The sequence below is a fragment of the Leptidea sinapis genome, chromosome 14, assembly GCF_905404315.1.
Source record: "Leptidea sinapis chromosome 14, ilLepSina1.1, whole genome shotgun sequence".
Taxonomy (NCBI): Eukaryota; Metazoa; Arthropoda; class Insecta; order Lepidoptera; family Pieridae; genus Leptidea; species Leptidea sinapis.
The window spans coordinates 10,846,103-10,857,159 of NC_066278.1; positions in this window are offsets into that span (position 1 = coordinate 10,846,103).

Below are 11,057 nucleotides of genomic sequence, written 5' to 3' on the forward strand. Positions count from 1 at the left end.
ACAAAACCTCCACAACGCGTGATAGTAACATCTAGTGTGACCGGAAAATAAACAGGGACATTACCCGAAAATTTGGGTAATCCATATTTTAATGGTGTTCTAAGTAGATAATTCATTTTTTATGAAAATAAGGGTCAAGCCGAGCAGGACGTTCAGCTGATGATAATTGATACGCCCTGCCCATTAAAATGCAGTGCCGCTCAGGATTCTTAAAATACCCAAAAATTCTGAGCGGCCCTACAACTGCGCTCGACACCTTGAGACATAAGATGTCAAGTCTCATTTGCCCAGCAATTTCAACATGGTAAAAAATTGCAATAACTACATTAAAAAGTAGAGTTAAGTAGTTATTTAATTGCGTCAGAACATTAAAAATGAATTTTATAATTACGAGCTTATAGCTTATTTTATATATATATATAGAGTTATTTTCGGGGCCAATCTCCAGATGGCGCCAGCTTTCAAATAGACAACTCATAATGCGTAGAGAGGACTCTCTTTTCCCTATATAATATTATTATACTCTTTGCTTACGAGCGAGCAGTGACGCAAGCGCGAGCCATGTTCATCACCTACTTCACCGATCCGACCGATCTTTTAAAAATGGAGAAACATAAAAAAGCAAAGCATTTAATATGATTTGCTTTTTTATGTTTCTCCATTCTCCTCTTTTATGGTCGTTGCGATCCAAATTCAATTTGCATGCTTCCTAAAGACGCTGAAACAATCTAATTTACAGTGACTATTACCTTATTATTATAAAATACCATTCATGATAGCTGCCTATTTACTATTAGTCCGGTCAATTTAGACATAAAAATAGTAATCAAATAAAGAAAATTCCGACAGAGCCAAATCTTCGTAGGGAGACCTTAGGTTTACCACAAGGAATAAAGTGTCAAAAGTCCCCATCAGTCGCATGTGAGCTTAGGGACTTATTCGGGGCCCAAGGTCAAAATTTTAGGTTTTTTGGATTTTTCTCGAAAACGGTAAGTTTTATCGAAAAAGTACCTTAGAGCAAGGTTGTAGATCTTAAAATTCTCTATAAAAATGATCTCTATGATTTTTTCTCTAAGACCCACTATTTCCCAGATATTGCGCTTGTAAGAATCACGTTCGACATAATATGCACACATTTCCACACCACCTGTGAGGTAGTGTTCTCGGCGCGTTTTTCTTAACGTGGTATAGAACCATATCACATCAACTTTTTTTAGAAAAGATACTTTTGTTTCATTTTCGTATTCAAGATCTCGCACATTTATTTTGCTATATCCTACTACGCCAGTATTTTGATAAACCTGTATAGGTACATGAGCCTTGGCTGCAAAATCTTTAGCTGAAAGGACTTCAGTTACTCGCGGCATCGGCTGTTCTAGTAATACTGAATCTTTGGGAGTTACAATTTGTATAATATATCTTCAAACATTCTACCCGGTGGCGGGTACATAGTATTATCAAACACACAAGATTGAATATCTTCTCGAATAATTTCTGCCGCAGCTTTTAAAGTTTTCCACCGTTTTTCCTTTTCATTCAAGTTTTTGTTATCAGACCAGGCTTGACTTAAAATGTCTTGGTAATTGTCTACAAAAAAAAATGTTTATTTTCCAGGCTTCTCTGTAATAATAATTCTACTACCATACTTTAATTTCAATAGTATTTTTATAATCCCGTTTTCTAAAGCTACATTTTGGCAGACATTCTTCAGTTCATCTAACGAAAACTGGCAGTCATCGCTACTTTCAATGAAATTGAAAATTTCCTCCATTGCAGAGTTTATAGCCTCACTTTCAGGACGGCCAATATTACCGCCAGTATTAGGTCTCAGGATTTGTAACAACTGTAATGGTATTTAGCGTCAGCGTCAGCGTCATTTGATAAATACTTCTCCGAAATCCCGATTGTCACGACCAAATACCTTAACTCTTCGCCAAAAGCAGCATATGATATGCTTAAATTACACGTACCAGTATCTTCTACTGACTTGAAATTTAAGTATGTTACAGGTAGCGATATAATAAAAATCTTCAAATTAATTAACCTAAAAAATACAAAAGACCTATGGGGCCATTCCACTAATATTGTTAAATACATACTTGACATTATAGCACCTGAATTAGCAATAATATTTAATGAATGCATAGATGAGGGTGTGTTCCCTGACCTCATGAAATACAGCAAAGTTATACCTTTGTTTAAATCGGGCAGTTCTTTTGACCCTGCTAATTTCAGACCTATTTCAGTGCTGCCTGTTTTTAGTAAAATTTTTGAAAAACTTTTGCTTCAACAGCTACAAATGCATTTTTGTAAATTAATGAACAAAAATCAGTTTGGTTTCACTAGGGGTTTATCAACAATTAATGCGGGTACTAGACTCATTGAGCACATCTTTGACGCCTGGGAAGAGTCACAGGATGCATTGGGCATTTTTTGTGATTTGTCAAAAGCATTTGACTGCGTCCACCATGAAACTTTACTCCTAAAACTAAAGCATTATGGAGTGAAAAATAGAGCCCTAAATCTGTTAAAATCATATTTAAGCGAAAGAGTTCAGATAGTCGATGTAAATGGCAAACGGTCTTCGGGTAAACCTGTGGGAATAGGTGTTCCACAGGGTTCTATTCTCGGTCCTTTCTTGTTTCTTATATATATTAACGATCTACCGTTTGGGGTAGATGATAGCCATGAGATTGTATTGTTTGCTGATGATACTTCACTTATTTTTAAAGTGAAGCGACGTGCGGATATTGATGACGAGGTAAGCAATGCACTCTCAAAGATAGTGCGTTGGTTTGAGACGAATAATCTGCACTTAAACAGTAAAAAAACAAAGTGTTTACGGTTCATTACACCAAACACAGCGGAGGTACAAACCAACGTACTTATGAATGACCAGAGATTGGAACTTGTGGACACTACGGTCTTCCTGGGTATCACGTTAGATAAAAAGCTTCAGTGGGGTCCACATATTACCCATCTAGCAGATAGACTCAGCTCTGCGGCATATGCAGTTAGAAAGATTAGAGAGTACACGAATGTTGCGACCGCTAGATTAGTGTACTTTAGTTATTTTCACAGCATCATGACGTACGGTATATTACTATGGGGTCATGCTGCTGACATTGATATAGTGTTTGCTCTGCAAAAGAGAGCTGTTCGTGCTATATATCAGCTTGGTTATAGACAGTCTCTCAAAGAAAAATTTAAAGAAATAAATATTATGACTGTTTATTGTCAGTACATTTATGAAAATTTAATATATGTTCACAAAAATCGTCACCTTTTTGCTCTTAATAGTGATTTTCATTATTATAACACTAGAAATAAGGGATTGCTTGTAACTAATTCTAGTAGGCTTCATAAGATACATAATAGCTTTAAGGGCAAATGTATACACTTCTACAATAAAGTCCCAGCCACTGTTCAGGCATTGTCTATAAATAAATTTAAATGTTTTATAAAAAAATGGCTCTGTCGTAAATCCTATTACTCCACTGCTGAATATCTAAATGATCGGACAGCCTGGGACTAGATTGTGATTATTTTATAGCAACTGTACAATATTGTATACTTTTATTGAAAAGAGCGCAAAAAAAAAAGAATGCTGGAGAGTTTCTTGCGCCGCTTCTTCTCTCTCAGAGCGCCATTTGTTTCCGAAGCGGTAGTAGTATCTAGTAGTATAAGAAATGACATCAAAAAGAATTCAAAAGGAATCAATTTTGAGAAAATAAATGCCTTTTTATGCCTTTTTTTTATGCAGCAACTAAATCATTCTGAAAATTAATACGCGCAAAGACAGCTATTGACAAATCATCAGAACGATCTTTATCTAATTTTAAAATGGAATCTTTGAATGTAAGTGTAGAAACTTTATAAATTTTTCGGCGATAAATCTTCACTTTCTTCTTTTCTGCTTCTTCATCCGCTTCATCGCCACAAAATAAGCAGTGGTTTTTAAAACAAAAGCTGGATTCACTTATTCGCGCTCTAGTATGAGGTGAACTTACTTTTGAAGTACTGGCCTGTTCTTCCTCACGTTGTCTTTTTGATGCAGAGATTGAAGTTTTCCGGGTGTATGATTTTCTGCAATCCACGTGAATTGTAACGGACTTTTGGCTTCTTAAATAATCAGCAAACTCATCACTTCTCGCGACACTTGCATCGATTAAAGTTGGCATTCCACGACTGACCACAACAGTTTCATCTTCAGTCAAAAGTTTATTACAAATAAAGCAAAATTGTGACATTTTTTTTAAATATTAATCAGCACTAACTACAATAGTAGACGCTTGCTATAAATACGTATAGTCACTCGGACTGCTCGTTCAACTCTAAAAGAAGCAGTATACGTGAACGACACCACATGGACAAAAGAATAGGCAGATGTTTTTCAAGTAGAGGGGATTCGGTAAGGGACCGGCGGTCATTTTAGAGTAAACTTTCTTAAAATAGTATAATGTATACATAAAAGAGACACAAGTAGGCATTTTTGATTGCTTGCTAAATATGTATATACGTGGCATATGTGTGCATATTATGTAGAACATGATTCTTACAAGCGCAATATCTGGGAAATAGTGGGTCTTAGAGAAAAAATCATAGAGACCATTTTTACAGAGAATTTTAAGATCTACAACTTTGCTCTGAGGTACTTTTTCGATAAAACTTAGTGTTTTCGAGAAAAATCCAAAAAATCTAAAATTTTGACCTTGGGCCCCGAATAAGTCCCTAAGCTCACATGGGACTGATGGTGACTTTTGGCACTTTATTCCTTGTGGTAAACCTAAGGTCTGTACGAAGATTTGGCTCTGTCGGAATTTTCTGTATTTCAATTGTCTAAATTGACCGGACTATATACTAATTAGGTTCAATGATTGTGTTTTCTTTTCGTACTTAGACCAAGAGCCGACTGCAAAAAAGTTGATTGTTAATGTAATACCTCAGAGGACTTGTACTGTTTCATATCCTTTGTCAACAGCTACATCATCGTGACAGTTCATAAGTGGGAAATGTCTCATAATACGTTTGTTTCATACAATTAATAATTTACGTATGAATTGGAATCGTGGCCATATTGTCTGCAACATAATTTGAAATTTACTTTATATATTATATACTTTGTATGTGTTTACTTGTAATTTAATAATCTTTTATTAAATAAATTGAAATTGAAAATATAGTTATTGTTTAAGGCACTAACATATGGGTGATGGGACTTACTTACGTAGTTTATGATCCATCTGAGATTTATCTTACACTCATATAAAATTGCTGCAATGTATAATAAACGATTATTATTAGTATGACAGATAGATGGGGGATGTCTACTGTAGATATGTGGACCATTTGTTCTTTACCTGCCTTTTAATAAAATCTTCCTAGTAAAATTTAATACCTCCTGAAATCCACCGCCATACCTCCTTCAAATTCCTCCTCTCCCTAGTTTTGACTGCTTTTGTAAATTTTCTACGTAAAATATTAAACAAAATAATATTTAGTTTTACTAACGCAATAAATGTTTGAAGTATAAATAAATATGTTTGTCCATTATAATCTAACAATCAATCTTGGCACCAATACTAACCGTAAACACTTATAAATTAATTGTTTACACCGATCAAACAACATACCTACTCTAAAAGACCGCTCCACTTTACGCAAGAATCTCGCGAAAAAGCGAGAAAAACACAAGAATTGCGAATGTGGAACCGATTCACATAATCTTCGCAGGTTCTCGCCTTGTTCTCCAATTTTTTTCGGTTTTTTGGCTCGAGACAAAAGAGCTGAGAACTTGAAAACTTCTATTGACTCCACCCTTATACTTAATATTCTCAAGCAGAACGGATGTTATGAAATAAAAGTTTAAAAGACTATAAAAATAAACTAAAAATACACGATGCGTGGAAACATATTAGTACCTTGACGGAATTACCCATATATTCATAAAAAAACAAAAAAATAAGCTTTTTTCTTCGATAGAAGGAATATACCTTTATGTATTGAAGACCCCGAAACGGGGTCCCCATATCCCCATAGACCCCATATCTCCGGCGTAAACACTTCCTACCGACTTAAAACCCCTCTGTGCTGATAGCCCTAAAGGCTTTTGCAGCGAAGCCGGGCAGGGCCTTCAAGGCCGTTACGTCTTACGTTTTGTCACTGCAGTTACGTCTGAGCCCATCGTCATCGAACGAGAGAACTGTATTGAGAACCTTGGGTGTAGGACCCTAGGAAGCTCTCGCCGAGAATGTTACTAAGATTCCTGCTGAGAGTATCGGCGAGGATCTCGCTTGAATGTGGTGCGGGCTTAAGCTTGGTGGTCTACTTGAACGTGACATTGGCTGATTTATCGTGCACCTTTCACAGATGCCACAATAATTTAGAAGAATAGAATACAAAGTGTCCGCATCAACATTATAAAAAGCGGCACAAGAAACTCTGCCATCATTCTTTTTTTTTGTGCTCTTTTTAACGAAATATACACTATTGTACTCTCATTGCTATTGCTATAAAATAATCATAACCTAGTCCCAGGCTGTCGGATCACTTAGATATTCGGCTGTGGAGTAGTAGGATTTACGACTAATTTATACATATTTATAGATAATGCATGAACAGTGGCTGGGACTTTATTATGAAAGCCCTAATAAATACGGTTAAAGCTGTTATGTATCTTATGTAGCCTACTAAAATAAGATATAAGTAATCTCTTATTTCTAGTGTTATAATAATGAAAATCACTATTCAGAACAAAAAGGTGACGATTTTGTGAACTTATTAGATTAGAACCTATTAAATTTTCATAAATGTACTGACAATGAACAGTCATGATAATTGTTCTTTGAGAATCTGTCTATAGCCAAGCTGATATATAGCACGAACAACAATCTTATGCAGAGCAAACACTGTATCAATGTCAGCAGCATGACCCCACAGTAAAATACCGGACGTCATGATGCTGTGAAAATAACTGAACTACACGAGTAATCTAGCAGTCGCAGCGGTCGTGTACTTCTCTAAATTTTATTAGGCAATATGTGGACCCCACTGAAGCTTTTTATCTATCGTGATACCCAAGAAGACATTCATAAGTACGCTGGTTTGTACCTTCTCTGTGTTTGGTGTAATGAATCGTAAACACTTTGTTTTCTTACTGTTTAAGTGCAGATTAATCGTCTCGAACCAACGCACTATCTTTGAGAGTGCATTGTTTACCTCGTCATCAATATTGCTCTGAGTAAACATCTAATGATACAAATTACCTCACTACTGTAAATAAGATTCATTTAACAAAGCAGTTAAATATTCATATAATATAGAACACATATTAACAAAAATTTGCAGCATATCAATGATATGCTGCATATCGGCAGTATTCATTGCTATGCAGGCGACAGCACAGTATATATATTACATACTATTTCAGTCATGAGTCAGACTCTAATAGATGAGCTTGTGTTTATGCATATTACTCGACAATACCTAATATATCTCAGTAAAAATTTACTCAAATGGATAAAAGGCATTTATTTTCTCAAAATTGATTCCTTTAGAATTCTTTTTGATGTCATTTCTTACACTACTAGATACTACTACCGCTTCGGAAACAAATGGCGCTCTGAGAGAGAAGAAGCGGCGCAAGAAACTCTCCCAGCATTCTTTTTTTTGCGCTCTTTTCAATAAAAATATACAATATTGTACAGTCGCTATAAAATAATCACAATCTAGTCCCAGGCTGTCCGATCATTTAGATATTCAGCAGTGGAGTAATAGGATTTACGACAGAGCCATTTTTTTATAAAACATTTAAATTTATTTATAGATAATGCCTGAACAGTGGCTGGGACTTTATTGTAGAAGTGTATACATTTACCCTTAAAGCTATTATGTATCTTATGAAGCCTACTAGAATTAGTTACAAGCAATCCCTTATTTCTAGTGTTATTATAATGAAAATCACTATTAAGAGCAAAAAGGTGACGATTTTTGTGAACATATATTAAATTTTCATAAATGTACTGACAATAAACAGTCATAATATACCTTGATATTTTCAACGAAAATACACAGACAAAATCTAGTACGATATAATACATATTCACTCAAATGGATAAGCTTTTGTCGCGATACTTTTAAACATTTCGTACGTTCAAAACCTAGTCATTAAAGAACCGAGTCGGCCCTTGTTCACTGATAGGTCCCGAACACAAATTTAGACTTTTAATCACAATGCACGAGCCGAGCGTAGCGTGCCGCGGTAGCAGCCGGCGAGCGCCAGAAACAAACCGGACCTTATACACAAGAAAATAAATCTGTTTTATTTCAGATAGATCTCGGCATTGTTTTATGCGTCCTATAATAATATAATGCGTCCTAAAGCATCATTCATTTCACTTTGTACCTAAATATAAATTTAAGTAGATTTGGTTTTATATCATTCTGCAATTTATAAATCGAAACTAGATTGGATTGGATTCTATCTCCCTGCTCTCCAAAATCATGGAGAGCATAATTAACCGCATGCTCTTGGTACAACTTGTTTACCAGTTGATCAACGACCGACAATACGACTTTCACTATGGTCGGTCGGCAGGCGATATTCTGGTATACCTAACACAGATGGGAGGCGGTAATCGTAAGCAAGGTCTGGCAGTTAGCCTGTTGCGTAGAGACGTCATTGTATAATTTCTACCGCATTTATCATGGCGAAGGTGGCGAGGTGTTCCGAAGAGCTGGTTCACCTGATTCCTGCCGAATTCTACCATCGCATAACAAGCCACAAATTAGGACATCATCCCCACCATCTCGATGTGTGGCGTTCCTCCACAGTGCGGTTTTCAATGAGCTTTCATCCACGAACTACAAAGCTTCCTTGTACGGTGTTTCCGGGATGATTTGACATGGGTACCTTCAAAAAAATCGCGTATACCAAAGGCCGGCAACGCTCCTGTGATTCCTCTGGTGTTCCAAGAGAATGTGGGCGGCGGTGATCACTTAACACCAGGTGACCCGTACGCTCGTTTGTCCTCCTTATCCATAAAAAAAGAAGCACAGTAAGCAGGGTTTGTGTGTGGTGAAACATAATTTATTGCTGGCAATCCTTACGCTAGAATCTATATTTGCATCATATTAGCAGTTATAGTTACGATTCAAGTCAAATGTAACGCTGGCTTTAACATAGACTGCGGAATGTGTTGCAGCATCATATTCCTTGACATAGTCAAAGTTAAAAAGTGAAATACGAGTATCAATTCAATATCAATTATTTATTAGAAACTTTTGACAGTTCGCTATTTAGCTAATAACATTAACAGTAGCTATAAACAAATTGTTAAATGGTGCAACTCATTTTTTGCTTAACCGGTACTTTAACATATTTGTTACCTGTTGCTAAAGCTAGTTCGTGCAACCCAACCTAAATCAGATTCAGTTAAGTTTAACACGTACTCAAAAAATATAATTATTTCTATTTTCAAATAATTTCTTGTTTGACGTTCGTCGTGAAACTCCCACACTGTAATTGCGCAACAAACCGTGGTGGTCAAAAGAATTGCTTGCGAGACGTGAAGATACGCTGGTGGAACTATCGTAGTATGCAACGATAGATTCAAATATTGTTATTCAAAATAGGATTTAAAATCTCTTACTGAACGTCAAAAACTACCACCCATTCAAAAGAGACTGCCTCAGACCTGAGAAGAATGGGCGCAAGAAACTCAAGGGGTTTTTTTAAAAATAAAATATGGATTACAATGTAATATCGTACAATAAACATTTATAAAGAGCCTGAGGGTGTTCGGTTTATTCCCAGTCCGTGGTGTCATTAAGAAAATCGTTTATAATAACCTTTCCCACACAAACGTTTTTTAACAATTCTTTTAAATTTCGTAACACATTTGTTTTGTACATTTTCTGGGATCATAACTTACAAGCATATACATCGCCCAACAAAAGTCTTACTAACTCGACCCAACCGAGTAGTAGGCATAACAAGTTTATGTTTGCTCCGTAGTAGAAGGACATTGTAGACGGACTAACATGAGTGTGATTATCTCGTTCGTGGAAATACTAAAACCAGCCATCCTTATTCCTAACCTTAGATCATTTATACATCTATATAGACTATGACAGCTGTGAAAACGTCGAAAAAAATTGAGTTTAAACTAACCTCTATTTTGCGCAATGCACGCACACTAACACAAAGTGTAATACAAATCGCGAGTGTAAGACGTAGCACAATGCAAGCAAACTAAACTTTTAAACCTGACCTGTTTTTATGTTTTCTAACAACAAGAGGCTCTATCTAGACGTATTATGTAAGTTTCTAACAATCGTGTATCGATTGATAGTAAAATTGCAACTTATGATATTTTTAAATAAAACACTTTTTAAAGGAAAATTTATTGAAGTACTTTGCGGAAATCCATAATTATACAAATGATTTAAGTGTTCTTTAGTGTTAATTCCGCCAATATTTGTTTTTAAACAATTCGACATGTGTTTCGCCAACACAGTCGACTCGTGCCAGAATTCGGCGAGACAACACGTCCTGAGGATGCCTCGTGTAGAGGCGAAACACGTGTCGAATTGTTTAAAAACAAATATTGGCGGAATTAACACTAAAGAAAACTTAAATCATTTGTGTACTTTTTAAAGGAATAAAACGCGTGTAACTAGTGTAATATAATTTTTTATTTAAATGTAACGACTAACTGTCAACCAAAATAAGCTTCATCTTCTTCTTTAGCCGTTCTCAACCTCTAAGGTGTAGGCGTCCTTCAGTTTATGCCATATTTTCCGGTCTTGAGCAGTTTCCAACCACTTTGTTCCCGCCAGTCTTTTGATATCGTCGTAACAACGCATCTGCGGTCTTCCTCTCGGGCGTTTCTCACCCCACGGTCTCCATTCTATCACTGCCTTGCAAAACGAGCCATGCTTGCGGGCGACATGGACAGCCCACTCCCATTTTAATTTCAATTTTTTTATATTATAACAAAAATAAAAAAATAAAAACTACTACGTTTAAAAGGTTAATTAATTAAAATAAAACAAAA